At 34.8% G+C, this 24,572-nt stretch overlaps 1 protein-coding gene across 5 annotated transcripts in view; it reads left to right on the plus strand.

The window, feature by feature from the left end:
* LOC129754664 (protein lozenge) overlaps positions 1-24,572 on the plus strand; it is a 168,563-nt gene that overhangs the window by 53,761 nt on the left and 90,230 nt on the right. The window contains exon 1 of one of the 5 annotated variants that reach the window (XM_055750877.1): positions 7,538-7,712. The exons of 3 other annotated variants lie outside the window; for them this stretch is intronic. The gene's annotated coding sequence lies outside the window, so the exon portion shown is untranslated. Of the gene's footprint in view, positions 1-7,537; positions 7,713-7,737; positions 8,637-24,572 lie in introns of those variants that run through there. One more of the 5 variants, XM_055750858.1, reaches the window with a different exon arrangement.

The following is a 24,572-nucleotide window of genomic DNA, read 5'->3' on the forward strand; positions in this document are numbered from 1 at the left end:
GTGGTTCCCGGTGGTTGAAGCGAGATGGGTGTTGGTGTTGATGATCGGGCTCTATCCTACTGCAGGATCTCACTGGAGCAAGCAAGATGGGGAGTGTTGTTGTTTTGGATGGTGAATCGGTTTCCAAATAATAACAGCGCCAAGCAACAAACGTTTCTTTATTGGTCCGAAATCAATAAGTTGGTTTACAAACGGGCGGATAAAATATGTTTTTATGTAGACGGATCGGCACTATGGTGAGCAGCAGACTGCAAGCAGCGGTTTTATACGGTAAGCGAGTCGGTGGAGTTCAAGCGGGTTTGGCAGCGGAAGGTGGATAGTCGCGAGGTGGGAGGGTAAATGGTGGATGGGCGCTAGATCAACCACTCTCAAGCAACTATTTATAATGCGAATTTTCGTACCTTTCCGTGCAGTGGGTGCAGAATAATGTATGTGCGGTTCCGTGAGGCGATGGGTGGTCAATGACGGCAGAGATCGGTTCGGTTGGAGCAGGATTTCAGCCAAAAAATGATGAAAAAACGGAGCGATATAAACAGGTTGGTAAACACAAAACAGAGTTGCCAGACGATTTTAACAGTGTCCAAACACTAATAGCGATATTCCAAACAATTTCTTATATAGTAAAAAATGTGATTAACTCACACATACATTGAATTATTCAAATCTAGTTATCCCAAAAAATCCGGAATCTTTCGAGATATTTCGATTTTATTAAGTGTTGTTTTCAAATAACACTTTGCATCAATGGATTGATATTTAAAGCGATGACAAAGTTATCAACAAAAGAAAAATTCTATTAATTTTCAATCAGTTTTCAACTCTTTTTTACCCGAGATCAAGACACTGACAAATTTTCTATGAAAAATCATAAAACTTGGTTAAGTAAACAATTATAAAATCAAAAAAGTTGTTGGGACCGAGCTGTTTCAAATAAAAGAATCTATGTATAAAAAAAAACACTGACAAAAAAACATAACTTCAATAATCTGCAATTCCAAATATAAAAATATAAAATAATTAAAAATTATAAAAATTGAACAACTGGGCAGAAAACAATTCTTCATATATTGTCGTAAACAAGCTCCTGTTGAAATCTAAAGTTATAAGTTACATTTTTTTTACCCTAGCATATACGATCACATTAAGCTAAATAAAGTTAAAAATTGTCTTGTAACCGAAATATGGTAATTTTAATAGACACAATTGAAAATCCACTGAAGAGGAGTTAAAAGCCGATAGTAGCTCAAAAACCTTTTATCACTTGGCAAGTTATCAAGTTGGTATTTTTGTCGAAAAATTTAATGAAAGAGTCAAACATTTTACTCATTTGGCACTGCAAGTCTTTCATGACATTGATTTTTTTTCCAACTGATGGAGTTCAGGGAATTTAAAATAATAACGTCATACAATATTCAAGTATTGCGAATGAGCAAGGCCGAATAAATGGGGGCAATAGGGACAATTGCTCCGGGCCTAACAAAAGCCCGTCAGAAAAATCTAAATCAGAAAAAAATTTACTAGTAAAGCGAAGTGAAAATTTAAAATATAACAACTAAAAGAGCCCTTGTGAAATAATATTTATAATAGATTTTTTCTAGCATAAATTGAGGGAGCCCCCATGAGGTAGCATTGAAGGAGTTTTCCCGCATTTTCCGGGCTGAGAATATCAGAATCTTGATTTTAAAATTTTCAACACAAAAATTTGGGAATTATGTGATTATTCAAAAAAAAAAAAAATAAGAAGATCATGAGTAAAAACATCTCAAATTTTCTATTGTTTTTAATATGTCAGTCAGGGTGGTTCAAATCGTTTTACAAACTTCAAACTTAAATAAAGCTGAAGAATATAATAGGATGTTCCAGTGAATCAAACATTAGGTATTGATTATTAAATATTCTCTACACATTAAAAAAATGTATAGATTTTTTCGGGGCTGGAGTATTTTTTCTCTTATCTTTGTCAAAATTTAAATGAATTATAGCTATTATCAGATTTTGAAAAAATAATTTCAGTACAGAAAAGAGAGTAAGAATATAAAAAACTTATTCAATTTTCATTTCATTCACAGGCGTTTCACAATAATAAGCTTTATTACATTTACTTAAAACTTTTCATTTGTTTTTGGCGGGGATTTTTTTAAATACGCAATTCATGAATACATTCACGTTCCCTTAATTTAAATAAAAATCAATGTAATATATGTACATATCACAATTTTACCCGAGAAATATCCGGGTTTATGCCGGTTTTTTTTTAACTTTCCGCTTTTCATTCACCATTATTGAAATTCACGTTGGATTATTAATTCTAAACCCTTCTTCCTTCTTTTTTTAAATACAATCTATGAAAAAAAGCTATAAAAAGTTGCTTAAATTGAACCAATCAATATTTTTTCTATTAAATTTCCACCCCAATTTTTTTCTATCCACCCCAATTTTTTTCTAAAACTTGAAATTTGAAATGAAATATATTTAACTGATTAACCCGAAATATTATCCTCTGCAGTAATTTCATACATATAATTGTCCTAATGATCATTTTGAAATTATTTTTTCTTATAAAAACGATCTCATTGTTGAGTTGCTTATATCATTGAGTGATTCTGTAAACATGACTATTTAAATTTGTTTTTCTACATTCAAACCAATGAGATTTTCAAATCTTGTATTGTTGTTTTCAGTATCGTAAAACGGGGTAACATTGATCGCCGGAGTAGCTTTGATCAACATGATTTTTTTCACATAATCATTAATAACTAAGCCTAACGTTAAAAACCTTGAAATAATTTCGATGTTTAAAAACCAATATGTTCAGTTCAAAATTGGAAAAATTTTTATTTGTTTTTTTGATCATTTCAAATATAAGCAAACATGTTATTTCAAAATATTGAAATATCTATTTTTTTGGAGGCTCGTAAACAAACACCCATCGTGTTAATTTACGTGACAGTTCAACTTTTTTCTTAGTTATTTTATAGTTTGGTGTACTTTTTGTTGTATTTTGGGGTAAATTTTTGATATTAAAAAAAAGGGACGTTTTCCAAGAGCAAGCCAATCTAGAACAAAAAGCTAGAAAGCCTATCAAATGGTAAGGTTCGGAGGAAAAAATAAAGGGTAATAGTACGAGGGCTAAGAGAATTCAATGAAGGAAAAAATTTCATTTTTTTGTAGTTAAAATTTTTCGAAAAAAGTTTTAAAAAAATTAGCCCCTTCATTTATGCAAAATCATTGTCCATCTTTAGATCTTAATTGTTGTTCGGCCTTAGTTTATCAATTACTACCATTTGTAAATATCATGAAGGGAGTTTGTATCCTTTATGATCAAGAAAACTAGTTCAAGTATTTAGTCTAATGAAGTCCTGCAGTCATGTTTTACGTTCACTGTAACTGAAGTTCAGTTAAATGGTTTTCAGACTTTTGAGAACTCGAGGTCTATGTTTAAGGTACTAAACTCATTTGGATTCCTCATCTGATTTTTTTTTCCAATGGTAAGAGATTCTGTGTTTCGATCATTCAACACCCATTACGATTTTTTATTTCATTCGATCATTTTTGCCCTTATGCCTCTTTGGCTTTGAGGGCATCGAATGAAACTTTTGTCACACTTAGAATAATAATTCGATATATATTTTGTAGTTTTTTTTTCATCGGATAAGAATAATATTCATAAATATCTCATGAAAACTTGTTGTGTGTTTAAAAGCTAATAAATTGTTATACAAACATGAAGCAATTCCTCCTTTGGCTCTGATCGTATCTTTGATTCTCATTTTTTTTTTAACTTAATTTGTATTTTATTTCTCAAAGCATGATTGGAAATTTTGATTCAGATTAGAGACCCTGAATTGTCGTTTTGAAAAACATGATTTTCAGTTTTTAATTCTTGAACTTTTTTTATCCGTTTGTCCAGGGAATTGGAATTATATTATTGTTTATTATTTTTTTATTTTTCCGCGGTGAAAACTGAGGGAAATCGAAATAAATACAGTTCAAGAAGATTTTAAGGAACATCTTTATGAATCTTTATGATAAAGCTATGATCATTTAGTCTTCGGGCACTTCATTTTGGTGAAAGCTACGTTATTAGAGCTCAGATATGCAAAATTTAGCAGCTTTGTGTTGGTTATGAAATGGACTATTTTACCATTTTTTTTTTCAAAATTTAAAAGCTTACTCGTGTTTGAGATATTTACGATGTTAAAAGACACGGTAAAAAAAAATGCACAATCGCCTTGGAAATTCTGCATTGTTGATTTGAAAGTTCATGAATTGTATATGTTTTCTGAATTTTGTTTTGGCCCAAATGGTTAAGAAATAAAAGGAGCTACTCTAGGATGCTCACGAAGTTCAAAATATTTAAGCATCGGAATATAACCCTTGATATCAACTATGGTAAAAAGTTTATGGTTAATGGGGATAACTAAATGTAGACCCCTTAACTATGCATTAATCTGTTTCCGGCAGGCAAAAAGTGTTGCCTGACTAGTAGACACCAAGTAAATAACTAATAGTATCTATAGCAGTTCCATAGATCATAATCTGTGCAACCCGTTTTTATGCAATGTGACAGATCTGTTCTGATGGACGAAGAAATGTATATTAAAACCGAATTTAAGAGGTCAAATTCTTCGAGATACCTACTTATGAAAAGATTCCAACCAGATTCCAATTGGGTTTTCCTGGTGAATTTGTGTAAATGTCATGATTTAGCAAAGGTTTTGCTTCTGTGGTAATAATAAAAGATCAATACATAACTGAAAAACATGTGCAAAGTTAAAAAAGAGGTTTTATGATAAAGTAAGAGTATTTTTTGTAATCAACCAACACAATTTTTTAAAATTTTATTTATTTATTTTTTTTGTAAGGATTTTCATCCGTATGGACGATTCATCTCAAATATATTTTTAAATGAAATACGAAAGTGTTTATATCATTTCCTCCGAAGATAAGTTTTGAATGAAAAGAAAAGCTTTTAAAAAAACACGTTTGTAACTGCGTTAATTTTTTCTAATAGACAATTTTAGTTGGTGATAAAGTTATCAAAACAATGAGAATTACTTTTTGTATTTTTAAGCTCAAACCAGAGTTTTCTTTTTTATACATTTCTCAACTCTTCCGCAGTGTTTTCACGTGATTGATTAAAAAAATTATTATTAGAAAAAAAAAGAATCAAAAGGGCCCCCCAGAAAAATTTCCCGGAGCCCTCTGAGGCCTAATCCGACTCTGTGAAGAAGTAAATTGAAAATTTAGGAATGGAGACTCATCTTCTTCTTCTTCTTCTTCTTTCACTGTTTTGGATTCGCTCCTTGGGCTCATCTTAAGTGGGGGGAGGAGGAGGGGGGAGGGGGGGGGGAAGGGTCAGTATCTAAGACTTTATGCCCGAAAGGAAACTCAGGTGAATACAATTCGATGGAAAGACTTATGCTTTGTCAATTGAAAGTATTTTAACATCACGACAACTTTGATATTCTGAAAAGGCAATCGTCAGAAAGTGAACTTTAACATGCATTTTTTTATATTCAATCTCTGTGAAATTTCTGTAAAGATGTTTAAAGTTACTGTTAAAAATTTACATAAAAAAATAACTATCAACTTGACCGATTTTGCATAGAATCCTTTGAGCCCCGGACACAGTATAAATTCCTTCTTCAGCCAAACGCTTCCCACAACAAGCTCTACACGGCAAGACAACAGACAACAACATCATCTAGTGATTTTCTTATCCACACCAGCATCATGACCAGTATCATCATCATCATCATCATCATCATCAGCATTTTCACCAACAACGCCGTCATCATCAACATCAACAAAAACGACATCGGAAAAGTCAGCAACCAGTCAGCAGGGAAGGAAAAACAACCATCAGGAAAATCAGCTGGCCCGGTTGGCGTTCACCAACCCATAATGTTGTTAGGTTTTTCGGTTGCAAGAGAGCAACAGCCAACAGAAAGAGATCCCTCACGGCACAAGGCGAAGGAAAACACTAATCTCAGACGTTCGGGGGGCATCCCGGGAGAGAAAATGCTCGTTTTCCATTTTCTTAGAAACCGGAGACTGCTTCCGTCTCTTTTTTCCCTCGATGTTGTATTGGGAAGAGCTCCTCTAACGCTTAAACAGATTTTAACAGAAGAGAGAAAATTTTCTTCGCATGGTTTCCCCCCTCGAAGAGGGGGAGGGGGGATGTTTGAACTTCGTCCGTCCCGTTTCGACCTGTGTTTGTTATGGTCCAAAGGCGGTTCGGGAAGAAATTCTTCCGGAGGAAGAAACCGAAGGAAATCTCCTCTAACGACGACCGGAGAAAAACACACATATGTGCGGTGTGAAAAGGTACAGGTTTCGTTCTCTCTCTTCGGGGGTTTTTCCTCCCGATGAAGAGTTATGATTAGGGGTGTGCATTAGACTGGCCCAAATTTGTATGGGATGATTTTTACAACATTGTTTTCAACGCGGCACCCCCTAGATTGGTGCATTTAGGTGAAAAAATGACTTTCTGAAAGTTTCAGGTCATTTGGCAGAAGCACGAGCTGGCGCAAAGGACTTGAAATTTGTATGAAGATTTTCAGCAAAATGTATGAAAAATCGGCATACCTTCACTCTTTGTATTTTAAAATATGTTTCCAGAATGCTAGAAAGCTCAGAATTTCAGGAATTGTAGTTCAGACAATGACAAATAAGTTTGTAGAAGATTGTGACGCGATACGAGTTGACTGTGATGAGTTATTTGCAATTGAACGTGTGATTTGTTTCGCATTTCATCGATATATCGTGAACGGTATATTGGTGGATTATTAGTTATAACTTGATCGCATTGTCACACATAAGATAACAGATAGAAAGTTTGTGTCCTCGGCATAGTTGCAACTTTTTGTTATAGAATCAGCTACAACTTTGCCGGGGTCACAAATTTTATATATTTTGTTCTCATTGTGTGACGATGCGATCAAATTAGTGCGATTATTAGCCCATACACCGTTCACGTTATATCAAAGAAATGCGACAATCACACATTCAATTGCAAATAACTCATCACAATCAACTCATATCGCGTCACAATCTTCTACATACTTATTTGTCATTGTCTGAACTACAATTCCTGAAATTCTGAGCTTTCTAGCATATTGGGAACATATTTTAGAACACAAAGAATGAATGTATGGCGATTTTTCATACATTTTTCCGAAAATCTTCATACAAATTTCAAGTCCTTTGCGCCAGCTCGTGCTTCTTCCAAATGACCTGAAACTTTCAGAAAGTCATTTTTTCACATAAAAGCACCAACCCAGGGGGTGCCGCGTGGAATATAAGGATTTTTTTTTGTTATGGGCCAGTCTAGTGTGCATGGAAATTGAAAGAAGGACCTGGGGGAAGGGTGTTTTGGTGGGTGGGTGGGTTTCGTCGGTTGTCCGCAGGAAATGTTCTAATTCCGCCACAGAAAGCAGGAGAAAGCAGCAGGTTTGCAGCTCAGTCCCCGGGCCCTGGCTTAGTGGGTCGTCGTCGTCCTGGGTCCAGGCTTCAGTTGAATCGGGATCGGAGGCATCACTATCTTACCACACCACACGTCGGTCGGTTGGGTTTTCGAGGTTTTTCGGGCTTGTGCCGTCGTTGTGTTTCCGTCGTCGTCGTCGCGACGCTTCGCTTTCTCTGTGGGACCCGACTAGGACTATTGAAGGATCTAAGCTGAGCTGAGCAGCGTTTTGAACCATTGAAAGGTACGGCAGTTTTCCGACTTCCAAAACCGGTGAGGAAAATTTTGTGAAAGTCGGCCGCCCCTCGGTGTGTGGCTAGTCTCGATTCGTGGGTTCACGCAAATTGGTGGAATCAGTAGTGAGTGTGTGTGCTCCATATTGGGGAAAAGTGGTAGCATTCAGCGGTCTACAGGTCTGGGAAGTTTTCGTTTGAATCCGGTCCCTAGCTTCTGGTCTACAGGTATTAGCTAGAGTGTTGTGCACTTTCCCGGAAGCTTGGATGTAACGTCGCGACCGACCAAAGTTTGGCCGGCCAATCGCGGGGGAGGTGTTTTTATGAACTTACTACCTGTGTACGCAAACACGCAACGGAATGATGTGATTATCGTCGTCGTCAGCCGGCGCTGGAACTTGCGAACTTTTGTGCCGGAACTCTTCGTTCCGGATCGGAAACACTCAACGTTGACGACGGCGTTTCACAGACGCTTCTCCATAAGCAAAGCTAGTGGACCTACGCTGGTAATCAGTAAATAAACGTTATCGATACGCCTGGTACGCCGCAAAGTCGGAAGAGTTTACACGACCACCTGACCAAAAACCGGCTGCGGCCAAACGGAAGCCAAACGAAGGTCGGCCGTGTTCCAATCAAACCCTCTTCTTCGTCAATAACTAGCCGGGGAAAATTGAATCGCGTGCTTCTAGTACCCGTTCCTCGAAAAAGTACGACGTCGACGACGCCAAACCAGAACATCGTGCTTTCAATTTTCCTGGCCCTCGAAAAATCCGGTTAAAATTCACAACACAACAACAGGAGAGAACCGAAGGGATTAATTCGCAGTGTTTTTCATACGGTGACGACGCCAAACGCAAACGACGACGTCCGTCGTGTTTGGATCTCGCGCGTAAAAGGTGAACCATATCCTGCCCGGTTTTCCGGTAGAACAATATGTAAGTGGGTGTTGCGTACCCCAAGCTTGTAGTTTTTTTTCCTGAACCAAAACCCAAAACCTTGTTGTAACCGTAAGAGCCAGATGGAGACCGACTGACCAACCTGACGGATCCGTGTGGTTTTTGGCTGATTTTCCTGAAACCCAAACCCCAAAACCCGGCCTTTCTTTGATCGAGGTATCGATTTGCGCCGTCGAAAATTATTTTGCCCCTGTCTGATTAGACTTCCCAAAACCGAAAACAGAATGGAGTGAGTGCGTGCCAAAATATGTCCTAAGCTGAAGTTGAGTGCAATTTTTGAATGATTTTTTTTCCTCTTACGAAAGGACCGAACGGTGTTTACAACATCCTGTATGCTGAATCTGGAACGTGTCGTACCAGATTGGACTATATGTATGACAGTACCCAGTCATTATTCGAGAAGAGGATTAACCTACCCGGCTAGATTTCAGAAGTGAATTTAGCGGATTGTTTCAGCTAGTTACCAGATACACGGTTACAAAGTAGCTAATTGAGTGCTAGACAGGTAAATTTTGTTCACACGGATCCGGGAGTTGAACAGTTGGTCTTTCGCGTTCTAGCTCAAAGTCCATCCTCAGTGGCCAGAGTTAATTTTAATTCATCAAATTTTTAAAACATAAACAAACTTGGGGTAAAAAGTAATTGGTATTCCTCATCTTACTTCTTTATTTTGATATTTGACCAATTAGCTTATATTTTCTTCACAGATTTTGTCAATATTATATTAAAAATGTAAATTGATAGTTCCACAAACATGCGGATAAAAAAGATATACTTAAGTTAGGGTTGCCAGATTGCTCGGTTTTATCCGGATTTGCCTGGATATTTGATACAAAATTTAGTTACAGTCCGGCCCATCTCGGTAGCCGGTAGGTTTATCAAAACAGGCTTGAACTTTGATCGGATTTGGCAATTCAAACAAAAAAAGGTTCTTGTATAAATTTTTTGTGCAAGGTATGTACAAATTTTTTTTTTATTATAGAGACTTTGAGTAGGCTCACTCATTTGTCTCTGTCATGTACAAATAATCAGGTTTTTCGAAGCTGAAAAAACGATTAAAAATCTGTCGGTGAATTTTAATGAACTTTTGTTTTAATTTTTTTTCTTTTGAGTTTTGTTGAATAATTTCTGGCTTTTGACAAAATTTACCCGGATAACGTCCGGATATTTTGTCGTCAATTTAGAAATGGAATGCCTTGATTTTACCAAGTTTTAATATAAAATTGGCTGGATTTGTTCGACCAGGATACGTGCTGGGAAAATTCTGGCAACATTAACGTAAGATATCCCAACAAAAGAGTAAAAAATGCGTGTTTGTCTTAAACTTGTTAAATTATTATTATTTACATTGCATGCATATTTTAATTTTAATCCCATATCGATTGTAAATATCTACCAATAATTTCTTAAGTGACATTTTTTTGAAGTTATGACATGAAAATTGATAGCAGATAAGGGAACACTACAGTATTCAAAAAATGCAATCGGTTATAAACAGAAAAAATATTTTTTTTTCTGTCATTAAAAAAAAGCGAAATCTCAAACTTATTTAATATTTTATTCCTCATCCGTTTACTTTTTAAAGCCGAAAAATTCTGTAGATCAGCTATCAAATAATCGATTTTTTTTTTGCGTTACTAGGCTCAAGTTAGAAGACCTTCAAATATTTGCAAATAAAGATATATTTTTGGAGAGAAGGGCAACATTTGTATGTTATTTTGGCAACACTGACAAAACAAACAAAACAAAGTTAGTCGTTGATGGATTCTTGTGAGCTACAGTCGTGTTTGAGTGAATCTCTTAATTGAGATGCGAAATAATCGTGGAATCACGACAATGGCGTTGCTGGTAGAATAATCACCGAATCGGCCTCCGACAGAAAGACGAATTGGCTTAAGGGGCGCAAATTTTTAAGGCTGCTGCTACGAAAAAAAAATTCTGATTTGGCCTCCGGTAGAAAGACGGATGGGCTGAGCAAGCGCAGAGTTTTAAGGCTGTTGCTGATTGTTTGTTTTGATTTTGCTTTCAGTGGAAAAGACGGATTGGCTAAGAGCGCACATATTTTTAAGGTTCTGATGGAAAATGGCGGTTGGATAAGCAAGCGCTTACTTTAAAGGCTGCTGCTGCTGATTATTTTGATTTGGTTTTCCGGTGAAAGAATGAAACAGATTGGCTTAGGAAACGCGGACTTTTAACGCTGCTGCTGCTGATTGTTTGATTTGATTTGGCCACCCGGTGGAAAAAGACAGATTGGCTAATAAAGCGCAGATATTATTTTGAGCCTTCTGCTGTTGATTGTTTGTTTTGATTTGGTCCTCTGGACGAAAGAGAGGGATTTGCTAAGAAAGCGCCGATTCTTTAGACTGCTGATGGTTTTTTTAATGCGAAACTATGAAAATGTTAAAAAAGATATTAAAAACTCGTACGTTTCAATCAATCAGTCAGCACTATTTTTTCAACCACAACACTATGGGGTTTTATGCGGCAAAAAGTGACATCCCAATGATATTTGATAGATACTTATTCGTTACTTTAAATTTTACTAAAGCCTAGAGTTTGTTTTGATTAGGTCGTATGAGCCACTTGACATATTTCAAGAAAATCGCTGTTGATGTTTTGATACACCTTTTTAATTCTTATATTATGGACCTGAATGAAAAAAAGGTCCTTAATAAAAAAAAATCTTATATTAAACATATCGCCCAGAGTTGTCTGAAAATTTCGTATGCGATGCAAAACAAGATGAGAAATACGCTCGCATATAATTTAGTAGTTCTAGTATACATGCACATACAACCTTTTACATTATATATTTGTTTGAAACGTCGTTTTGCAGGTTGATGAATTCTCTCTCAAACCCTGATTTCATTTATCTTGAACTTCCCTAATTCCTGCTTACCTGCTTCAAGTACTAAAGCACCACGATTAATATACTGAAAATGATCTGCACAATTACTAGCATGTGATTTGAAGGAATTTTCTACGTGGCAATTTTAAATGCACCTCAAAATAAAAAATAAAAGAAAGAATACTTACTTTTGAATAACTGGAGTGTTATCTGGATAAGGGTGATGGATCGGGTGATATGAGCTCTACAGAATATACGAATTGTGAGGCGGGTAACTTATTCACTGCTACTGTAATGAAAGAATTACGAAGTCGAAAATTGTCCAGCCATAGAAGGAACGTTTGTTGAACTTACCTAGCAACAGCAACGAAGAATTTTAGTTTAAAACACTCTCAAAACCATTTTCGTACAAATTTCTCAACTTTTTGACACTCAGCGACGTGCTTTCTGTGAAAATGCATTAAGTCGCAAAAGCCACCTTGCCGAAATTTTTTTTGTTTTGCGACCTTTGTATGCACGGCAATTTAGTTTAGTAAAACGTCGTTATAACCAAAATGCACTCAAAAATAAGAAAGTCATTATACGTCTTAAATTGAAATCAATTTATTAAGTTACTAGCTGATCCCATACGAACTCCGTTTCGCTTTCAATTTAGAATATGTCATGAAGTTTGAATAAATGTCAATTTCCAGATGCATACCCGAATGGATTGTTAAGCAATAATTGCAAAAATGTTGAACACGTTATATGTACGTACAATCACCTTTTTTGTCGTTTGCCACTAAATTTAAAATCAAGAATCAATTGACCGTTAAAAAAAACCCTGTTTATGAATTTTCGTCTCGATACGATACCAACTCACATAATTATTGCAAAAACAAATTTAACAGTTAATATGGAAGACCCCTTTTTTGTCGTTTGATACAAATATTGAAATCAGAAATCAATCAGACCGTCCCAACCCCCGTGTATAAATTTCGGCTCGATCGTTGCAGATCGGTGGCCTTTTTTACTACTTTTGATCTCTGAAGTCGATTGCCCTCTTCTCAAAACTTCCGTGTGCAAATTTTCAAACCAATCCAATGCATAATAACGTAAATATCGCAAAAAAAAACAATGAATAGTTAATTTGGACGACCCTTTTGGCCGAACCCGGACCCAAAATTGGGTAATTGGAATCAATTGTTCGTCCTTAATAATTCCTATGTGCAAATTTTTATCTCAATCAGATGTATAATAACGTGAAAATCACGAAAAAAAAAATTGAAAAGGTAATATGGATGACCCCTTTTAACGGCCCCTTACACTGAGTTTGATATCTGAAATCGTTTGCACGTCATTCAAAGTTCTTGTGTACCAATTTTTTGAATCTGATGTATAATAACGTAAATATCGCAAAACAGTTAAAATGGACTGCCCCTTTAGCTGGCCCCTTACATTAAATTTGATACCGGCAATCAATTGCGTGTTTCTAAAAATACCCGAGAGCCAATCGGATGAATACAATCTTCTCAATCGGGTGAATAATAACGTCAATATCACAAAAATATTGAAAAGTTGATATGGACGACCCCTTTTGCCGGCCTCTTACACTGAATTCGATACCTGAAATCGGTTGCTTGTCATTCAAAACACTCGTGTACCAGTTTTCATCTGAAACCGATGTATAATAACGTCAATATCAAAAAAATAGCGAACAGTGTATATGGACGACCCCTTTGGCTGACCCCTGACTCTTAATTTAATACCTGTAATCGATTGCTCGTCCCTCAAAACACTCAGGTGCAAATTTACACATCAATCCAATGCATAATAACGTCAATATAATAAAAACACTGAACAATTCATATGGACGAACCCTTTTACCGACCCCTGACACAAAAATCAATACCTGGAATCCATTCCTCATCTCTCAAAACCCCTATGTGCAAATTTTTGTCACATTCCGACGAAAAATAACGTCAATATCGCAAAAACAATATTTGTCTTGTATGGGCGACCCCCTTTAGGAGGGGTTATCCAGAAATCTGAACACATTTTTCATCTTTCCTGGTCCAAATGAGTGTCCATGCCAAATTTCAGCTCTCTAGCTCTTAAGATGGCTGAGTCTATAGAGGACAAACAAACAAACAAACAAACAAACCCACAGAAATTGCTTTTTATATATATAGATTTATTATTCGAATAAAACCAAATTTTCACCCAATACAGCACACATATTCATCAATCGTTTACAACCAACAAATTGATTTTGTTTACATTGGTTCATACGACCTTATCAAAACCAACTCTAGAAATATCCTCAATTAGGCTGGAACAAATATCAATTTCTTCTTTTGTCTCCCCCCCCCCCCCCCCTTCGAAATTTCCAAAAATCCGAAGGGGGAAATAAATAAAGTTTTTAGTATTTCATGAAAATTTTGATAAAAAATTCAAGTATCCGAAAGATTACAAGACCAAAAAAGAAATTTTGGAAGATGGAAGTCATTTCACCATATGTATTCTTGATATTATTGAATTTTTCAATAATAAATTTCATTATTTTATAGGTTTTGTGCAATGATATAGCATGCAATTTTTTGCGTGCAAGATTTTGTGCAATTTATTCCAATTTATTTGTTTTTCGCATTATTTTTTATTGTCCCCCCCCCTCGCGATGTTCCAACTCTGAGTGACAAAAGAAGGATTTGAAATTTGTTCCGGCCTTATTCAGATCATAATCATAAGCACTTTTCGTTTCACAGACATCAGACTTAGAAAATTTTGTAAAATATATTTCAGATCCAATAATATTCAAATCAATTTCTCTCCTACAAAAGGAATGTTTCGTCAATTTCCACTACATCTTGAGAAAGCTTATTTTTGATGTTTCTTTTTGAAATATTTTTGTTTTTTCACGGTTAACAAAAAAGTGTAAGAAATGAGTATTATTATGATTTATTCTAAATGTTTAATCATTTTGGTCTCTAAGAAAAAGTCCAGTATCACCCAAAACTTTTTATATCAACGCGTTTCCGGGATAGTTGAATTTCCGTTAGAATTCTTTCAAAACTACTCTATGCATTTTGAAGAGTTAATGTTAAAATTTTCCTGTCCTTTCTGAGCAAACATGCAAAATAAGAGCTGAAAATAGTTGATAATGGTTGCTCAATGTATACAGTTAATATCATCTTAAAAAAAGTTCATAAAAAGCGAAAATACATTTTTGTCGCCTGCAGGGCCGGATTAAACCATCGGGGGGCCCGGGGCAATTTTTCTTGGGGGGCCCCTATAAATCGATTCTTTTTCAAATGCTATCCAGAAAATACAAAACCTTTCAAACGTGTAAAAAAACTGGAGATGAGTGCAGTATACTATCTTCCAATAGCCATGTTGTCTGTGTAGAACACAGTTTCTGGTATCTTCAAATAAAAATTTGTAATCAATCACGTGCACACATTGGGGAAAATTTTAGAAATTTCTTAAAAATGAAAACTCTGATTTAAGCAGCAAAATGCTAAATTTAATTCTCATTTTTTTAAAACCCTTTTCACCAACTAAAATTCTCTAACTTAGTAAAATGACCGAATTTTTAGATATCATAAATTATTTTCATATCATCATTGATCGTTTGGTTTGTGCTTTTTCGAGAAATATTTACCTAGTGACAATTAGGAAGTATCATGAAGATTTGAAACAAAGAAAACAAAATTAATAAAAAATTAAAAAAATTAATCAATCCACATTCCATAGAGATACAGATAAAAGAGTTTAAGAATTCAAAACTTTAAATCACGTTACATTCAGAACCAAAATTCAGTGTTTCAAATCTTAGTCATAATTTCAAATCAAGTTTTGAGAAACAAAATATGAATTAAATTTTAAAAAAAGATACACACCCTTATTCTTATTTACGGCGTATCTGTCGTTCGTTCGAACGGATACTTCCGATCGAATTCGAAAAAGCTATTCTTGTTTTCGTTCGAATGCGATACGTTCGATGTTGGTGTTACCAGATGAAATTCGAAATTTCTAAGCAGCCCTGCTGTATCAAAATGACATTTCTCGTGTGCCAACAAAAGTAAACAACCTGTCTGATTGTGATTTTCACCCTTATTCTCGTTTACGGCGTATCTGGCTTTCGTTCGAACGGATACTTTCGAACGAATTCGAAAAGGGTATTCTTGTTTTCGTACGAACGTGATACGTTCAATTTTGGTGTTGCCTGATGAACTTCGAAATGGTTGGGCAGCAACCTGGTTGATAATGACAGTTCCAAACGTAAATATTGGAATTAAAATTTGTTTTTTTTTTGTGTCTTGCGGAAATTCATCGTCCAGAACCAGAGAATTTTTAAGGGACACAACCCAAGAGACGAAAAGTGGATCAATGTCGTGCTCCTCCGGTGAGTTTTGAAAACAAAAAACTGTTAGCAAACCACATCTGCAATAGCCGGGGCTGATTCCGACATCGTCAGCAGCAGAAACGAACGCCTGCCGATAAGATCGCCTGCCCTAGAAGATCAATGTGTTTCCGGTTCCAAAAAGGTGTCCTCAATCCCAGACGGTAGTGGGGATGGTGCTGCTGTAAATCTCCCCCACCCGGAGTGAAAAATTGGAAACCGATCAAAAGTCAATGAAAAATAAAACTTCCCGAATTTTGAATAAAAACTTATTTTATTTCAACTCTAGTTCCTAAACAATCAATAGATATGCTTATTTGAGCCACATAAATTTTATTATTTTGAACCACAACCTTCCTACAATTCACAATCACCCTTAGTTCGCAGCATTAGACTAACGTTTCTTAGACGGTGGCAAACATAACATCGATCGTATGAAATTGATTCACCAAAAATGTTTGTTGTTTTGTATTCAACCAACCTGGATTAAAATTTGTTGTATTCTCAGATTTTTTGTCTCATTTCCTCCCAATTTTAAATTTATCTTCTATTTTTTTAATTTTTTGCCGGTTTTAACGCATGCCGTTCGCAGCAACAGACTCGCGTTTGACAACCGATAGTAAAAATACGTTCGATCGAAAACCGGAATGCTACGTTTTGTTCGTACGAACGATGTTCGAAAGATTGAACTGTTCTCATACGTTCGAACGAAAACAAGAATACAAAATTGTGAAACTTTCGAACGAATGTCATTCGATCGAAAACGAGAATAAGGGTGTTTGTAAAATTTTGATTATCGGACCGGGAAACAGGAACCCCGTAAACGGCCCAGGGACCAGGAAAAGAAGCAAATCAATCAAAGCTCGAGCGGATCAGGCCCACCAGTAAAACCTCCAGCAGCATCAGCTATTTTGTGTGATTTCCAGAAGTTGGACAAATCGGTGCCGATACCAGCCTGCGGGGGTGTTGCTATCGCTGTTGCTGCTGGAAAGTTGCCCCGTCGTAGGAAATTGGAATTCGCATAGAAAAAATCGACAAAAATTTAAACTTGTTTAAATAAAGTTTGTATTCTAGAAAATTTTGTTATTTTTGAATTAAAGATATCATTTTGTAACATTGATCTCGAAAAAATTGAATTTTTAAACACCTTTCGACTCTACAACCGGTCTTATTCATTGGCAGGGATTTCCGTGTCAGTTGGCTCAATAAGGCCTGGATCTATTTTTATGTTTAAGCCAGTCGTTTAAGTACGTATCACATTTTTCTCATTTCTTCTCAAATTTGCACAAAATATGTTATTTTGAACCACCTTTGTATTTTATAATCTGCATTAAATTCCACCAATTGGTTTAAACGGTCATCATTCGCAGCATTAGACTCGCGTTTGTCAGTCCATAGAAAAAATACTTTCGATCGAAAACGGGAATGCAGTCTTTTGTTCGTACGAACGATGTTCGAAAGATCGAACGGTTCTCATTCGTTCGAACGAAAACAAGAATGCAAAACTGCAAAACTTACGAACGAATGCCATTCGATCGAAAACAAGAATAAGGGTGAGTGGTGACAAAGTTACAATCAGAGCAAAAGAAACTGCACCAAATGTTAATTTCGATTCTATGTCTTTGAAATACAAAAAAAATATTCGTGAGATGTTCATGAATATGATTCTCATCAGAAATTTTTTTTTTATCGAACTGTTATTCTAAATGAAACGAAAGTTTCATTCGATGCCCTAAAACAAAAAGGGGTATTAGTGCAACTATGATCGGTTGAAAAACAAATTGAGAATAAAGATTAAATGTTTAAAACACAGAATCAGTTATCATTGAAAAAAAAACAGATAAGGAATCAAAATGAGCTTAGTACCTTAAACAAAGATCATGAATTTTCTAAATTCGGAAAAAATATGAACCTGAACTTCAGTAACTGGAGAAACAACACAAGACTTGAAAATCCCAATGAATTGAATCTGGAAAAAAAAAGATTAAGATCATAGAAATATTCATATTAAAAATTTCACTCAATTATACTAGCAACTCAAGACCGTTTTCATGATAATTTGAGAATGATCATATGGAAAATGATAAACTGAATTCAGGATATTCACTTCAGTAGATGGTAAAATTTTGGTTGAATCAGTTGAAAATGTTCCAATACAAATTTGAAGTCTAAAACAGAAATTGGGATGGAAATTCGATAAAGAAACCCTGTACTGTCGATTGGTCCAATTTAAGCAACTGCAGTTTGTTTTAAATATTTTACTTTCAAAAATAGGGAGGACAACTGGTTTAAAATTTATAAACCAAATTTCAATAATAATGATTAAAAGGTGAACAGTTATTATAATACGCGGTATAAACCCGGATACTGCCCAGGTAAAATTCTGAAATGTTTATCATAAAGCGAAATTAGCTGCTATTTTAGTGCAGTAAACCATAACTTGGAAACTTAATGTAACAATAAACAGTATTGTTGTGCAAGACGTTTGAATGTTTTGAATGTTTTTTCTTTCTTTTACCTGTTCTTTAAAGAATATCGTAACTGATATGTTTCGATAAAAAAATGAAAATTTGAGGTGTTTAGCCTCATATTTTTCTTAATTTTTTTTTCGAATTCGGTTTTGTCCAGAAGATTTTGATATTCTCAGCTCGAAAAACGTGGGAGAGCTCCCTTCACTGCTTACTCTAGGGGACCCCCTTAACTTTTTTAAAACAAAAACTTATCTAGATATTATTTCACGAGGGCTCTTTAGTTTTTATATTTTAAGTTTTCATCCAGATTTTCTAGTTTTGATTTCTTTTCATGGATTTGTAGTAGTATGATAAAAGTAATGTTAAAACTTTTTTTCCCTCGGGGGGCCCCCCTGAGCCGGGGGGCCCGGGGCAATTGCCCCTTTTGCCCCCCCTTTAATCCGGCCTTGGTCGCCTGATTATATAGGGGTGCGAGTATATAGTGCGAGGTAGAAAAATTTCTTATAAGACATTTAAAAGTGAACTTAATTCGCAACAGTTTGACATCTTCGGATTCATAAAATTCGAAATATAAATTTCCAAGGTGATGTGAAACATAAGAGAAGCATGAGGGTCAAAGGAAAGGAAGATCATAAACCGTAAATATCATTAATTTCTCAAAAAATAAACAACAGCTCACCAACAGGACTTCAATCTGCAATTAACGCTTCAACTCTCCGCAAAAAACTAAATTTTTCTTGAATTTTCAAATTTTCTCCGTATATTCTTTTAATCTCCATTATCTTAGATATTGAATACAACACTATCGGTGGCTCAAAGATACTAAATTCGTTACTTTTGGTCCGGCAAATTCTGAGAAAAAGAATGCTGAATTTCAGTGTTTCTTGGTTTAGTTTTTTTCGCGGCCCCACAAAAAATCAACATCGCGGCCCTTTGTGTGTTAAGGCCAAACGATAATTAAAATTGAAAGATGGACAATGATGCTGCATAAATTTAAGGGATAAATTTTTTAACATCGCTAATAAAATTTTAGTTACAAATATAAATAAAATTTTGTCCTCAATTGGCAATTTATTAGGCCATCGCACTACTCCGCTATAATTTTTTCTTTCAACTTTTACCATTTGACACGGTTTTCTAGCCTTATGTACGAGACTGGCTAAAACTCTTGGAAAATGTCCCTATTTCCTGAATATAAAATACTTACCTCAAATTACAGTAAAAACTTCATCAAAGCTTAACATTTACTAAGGAGGAAGATGAATTCTCACATTAATCAATCTGTTAGCTTCTAAACGCTTTGATTTCATGAGGAAGGGTGTTTGTTTGTGAGCTTTCGGAAAAATATATATTTTAAGATTTTTAAATTACTTTTTTACTTATATTTCAAATTTTCAAAAGCAAACCAAGTTTTCCCAATTTAAAACTCAACTTATAGGTTTTTTAACGTAGAAAAATGTTTTGAGATATTTTATCTATAGACTTAATTATGATTATGTGGAAAAATTTCAAATGGAATATTACGGGGCTTAGTTGATTCAACCATTTAGTTATAATATGAGTAAATAGTTTTGATTCATTGTAGTCTTTTCAAAACAACAGCTTATTTAAAAATGAATCTTTAATCCTGATGTTCAAAGTCGAAGAAAAAACATGATTTCAGATAAGATCAGCTGCTAAAAATTACTTTGGGCATAAGAAAGCTGAATTTACAAGCCTTATTTATAGTGGAGTGTCACTTTTTTTTATTTGCTTCATGACTTCTTTATTATAAAAGAAAAAAAGAAAAAATAAAGAAATGGAAAGGTTTTCTACATTTTTAAGGTGTCATTTGGTATTTTTTGTATAAGTTAATTTTCCCGAGTTTTGTCTGTTTTACTAAAAGTAGTTTTTTTCAATTTGAAAAATGGTGGGGAATTATGGGTCACCAAATCCAAATTAACTAGATAACGTGCAAGCAAAGTTTATGAGTTTACCCAAAACTGTAATTTCATTCATCATTTAGTTATATTAAAGTAATTTAAGATGAGGAAATAAAAAAGAGAGCTGTGTATGATCGAATAGTTCCTTGTACCTGGCTCGTGATCGTTTCGGCAAAATTGCTTATTTAGAATGTACAAAATATTTTTTATAACTCTTCATTCGGCATAAGAAAACTTTACAGGTAGAATTAACGTATTTTGAATTCTGAAAGCGATTAAAAATTGGTTGCGTTTTTGTGACTTATTGATGTTTCATCAAAAACTCCTTTTCTACGTGAAAAAACATAACAAAACTTTAATCATAAGCGGCATATTTTTGTTATGAACTTTAGATTCTCCATCGATGCAATTAGCGGGTATGTGTTTAATTATGTAATTAATTATTTTTAAATTTTTTTTAAGCTTGATAAAGAAAAAACAAATGATGCGTATTTAAGTCAACCACATATAAAAAAAATATACCTACGCAAAGCGACCGCGATGATAGTTGGTTTGAGATTTTTATCTCAACACACATCTGAGATATTCAGAGTGACCCAAGTTTCCCCATGACCCACGTTTCATCATGGCGCACGTTACCCCACTCTCCCCAACTGATTTTATATTTCATTTGCTGACCCGGTGAGCTTAGCTACACCTTGCAAAAAAAATGAAATTTGTAAAATTATCTGAATGTTTAAATCTTTTTGTAGAAATAATTTTTAATCAATTTCAGCATAAATCAGAACCAATTTTTTTAAACGAGAACTGCAACTGGCGTTTGGAACTTCAGTACAAAGATGATTTTATCTTATATAGTGAAGCTTCATCTTTAAATTAGTTTATAAGATCTGAAATTTTTTCTTTGTGTTTGCAAGTTTCATGAGCTCTCTAATTTTAACAAAGTAAATGATTTAATGGAATGGATTCTCCATCTTCTATTCTTCCAAACGGAGAGTCTCAATTTAGTCAAACAGCCTCTCTTACAAAACATGATCCCTTTTGATTGATAAGTGCTCGATTAATGCTGAAAAATGCCCTTTACTCTTCCCACACCCACAACTTGAAGGAGGCAGGCGTTTCTTATAATCATACTAAATTTATCGTTTCCAAAAATCCTCTCATATCAAATTTAGTTCCATAGGCTGTTAAGTTCTTAAGAGATACATCAAAATTATATGGGTGGTCCAATTCACCCAAAGCTTTGGATTTTTCTTATTTACGATATAATAAGTCATCCTACTATATTTGAACGTAATCGGAGAGGGTCGTTGCTTTTTTATGGTCAATTGGTATGTCATGACTAAGGTTGCTAGAATTTTTTTAGCACTTATCCGGCCCGGACAAACCGGGCAATTTTTATTATTAAAACCTGGCAAATCTGGGAATTTGATTTCAAAAGTGACGACCATAAATCCGGGCAATATCCAGGCAAATTTTTTTTAAAACCTTGAAATTACTCCACAAAAATCTAGTAAAAGTAAAGTAGTAAAATTTTTTCATTAAAATTTAACGATGGATTTTGAATCGCATTTAAGGCTTCCAAAAAACCTTTCATGATTATTTTAAAAAAAACTTGCTCAAAAATTTTCGTTTTGGAGGCATTTGTTGTTTTTTTGTATGATTTGCCAAATCCGGGCAAAATCCGGGTATTTTTTAATGAAATCCGGGCAACCGGGCCAGGCCGGACTGTTTCCAAATTTTGAACAAAATATCATGGCAAACCCGGATAAAACCGGGCAATCTGGTAACCTTAGTCATGACCCATTTATAAAAATGGATTTCTGTCAGTCTATCTGTCTGTTTGTTCCCTCTCAAAAGAAGAAGGGAAGGAGTCTTCCAAACAAAAGACAAATGTTAGCATAACGCGAGAACCGATCAAGCAAATGGTACCAAATATGTAATGGGAGGGCATTTGGGTGTGAGAAAAATTTCTGTGATTATTTGAGACCCCTTTTTTCCTTCCAGTGGGGAGAAAGGAAGGAGGGAGGGGTCCTTTCTTACAATTTGTCACCTAACTCGAAAACTAATCATGAAAATGGAACCAAATTTGTTATGGAAAGGTATTAGAATACGAGAAATGTTTCAATAAAAAATAAGCACCCATCTTTTCTTCCAGTGGGAAGATATGAAGAGAGAAGGGCAGCTCCCATACAAATTTTTACATAATTCGAGAACCAATCAAACAAATGGAACCAAATTTGACATGCAAGGCTTTTGGGTACGAGAAATGTTTTTAAGAGTATTTGAGAACCCTCCATCCTTACAACGGGAAAATAGAAAAAAGGGTTGATGTCGTTTCTAACCATTTTTTTTTTACATAACTGAATAATAAATCAAGCAAATGAAACCAAATTTGCCAAGGGATTGAATTAGAACACGATAAATGTTTTTCTGAATCTTTGGTATCCCTCTTCTTTTCCAGTGGGGAAAAATGATGAGAGTGGAGGCTTCTGTAAAAAAATAAACATTATTCGAAAATGATGCAATCAAGTGGAATACGAGAATTTTTTATAATTATTTGAGACCCCTTCCTTCTTCCATTGGGAAGATAGGAAGTGAGAAAGAAGGATCCCATACAATTTTTATTGCATATCTCAAGGACAATTTGAGCAAATTGAACCAAATTTGGAATGGAAGGGTATTTGTTCTTCCCACTGGAAGAACTCCTTTACAATTTTTTGCATAACTTGAGAATTTATCAAGTAAATGAAACTAAATTCGGCATGGGAGAGTATATGATACGAGAAATGGTTTTTATGATTAGTAGAAACCCTTCCACTTCCATTGGGGATACGGGAAGGCAGTCGGGAGGCTCCCATACCAAACTTCTCATGGCAAAGGATAAGAGTACAAGAAACGGTTCGAATAGGATTTTAGACCCCACTCTTCTTCCAATACGCCTATAGTAAGAGGGAAGAGCCTTTATAAAATTTTGTTGGCCTAACTTGAGAACCAACAAATTGATTCAAATTTAGCGTTTGAGATATTAGGGTAGGGGAGAGGCGGGTTATATGCGCATATTAAGGAAAACACTCATTTTCTCCCATATTCCGATAGATAGGAGCCTGAAAACTATATGCATATGAGCGGACATCTGTTTTCTATACCTAAGAGCAATTTTTCTGTTAAAATCTCTTACAGTTTTTGTGAAAATAATTTTATAATAAAAGAAGTCAAAATAGCCGATTTCCGAAACCGGTGGGCTAAATGCGCATATTTATGTTTTAAGCTATATTTCATTTACACTCGCAATATTTTGAAATTATTTAATTGAAAATGGTAGAAACGGATGTTAGGCATACGTCAAGGCTGAAATTTTGGTGAAATTTTTTACATCACTAGTTCTTTTGCATGAAACATAGTTAAGTATGCCATATGGCCATATTTCATGGTAATATTTTGTTCATATTGTATTTTTATCGGATCAGTATGAAGTTCTTCTTTTTTCGCTGTAAGATCGTGATATTAGCGTAGATTTAATGTTTAAATGATAGGAAGTAAAAAATTTATAAGAATAATCTATTTTTCTTGATATAGGCATTTAACCTGCCTTGATATGGGCATTAAGAACCTGTCTCGTATTCCAATATCTTATCATCTACAACTTTGCCAAAAGCTTCAATTTGTTGCATTTCCGATTTCCAGATGAATAAGAAAGAAAAACCATTAAAATTTTTGTTCACAGAATCTGTACGCACGATAATTAAAATTCAATATATTATATCAAAACTGACAAAAATCTTGTTTGAATTTTTAAATTTTTTCGACTTTATATAACAATTTAATTTTTTCATGCCATGTGTTAAAAGCGTACTACCCTCAAACTGCACTGATTAGATATGATGAATCTCTAGCCATATCGTCAATCGGCTGTATGCGCATATTACCTAACATGCGCATTTAGGAACACTTCCCCCTACGAGGTATGTTTCGAAGATTGTTATAAACCCTTTCACCTTAAAGAGAAGAGAAGAGAGGGATGATGGGGGGAACTTCATAAAATTTTCTAGAACTTATTAACCATTGCAATGGAATCAAATTTTATATGAAAGGATTTTTGGGTACGAAATAATGGGTATGATTATTAGAAATGCTTAGCCGTTATCAATCAAAAAAGAACCTTATTTCATATGAGAGGTGGTTTTCATCCGGAAAATTTGAGACCCTCCCTTTTTAAGGGTGAAGCAGGAAAGGAGGCATGTTTTTGTCATATGGTATTTGGCAAAGCTTGAAAATTTATCAAACAAATGG

Source organism: Uranotaenia lowii, chromosome 1, assembly GCF_029784155.1.
Source record: "Uranotaenia lowii strain MFRU-FL chromosome 1, ASM2978415v1, whole genome shotgun sequence".
NCBI lineage: Eukaryota > Metazoa > Arthropoda > Insecta > Diptera > Culicidae > Uranotaenia > Uranotaenia lowii.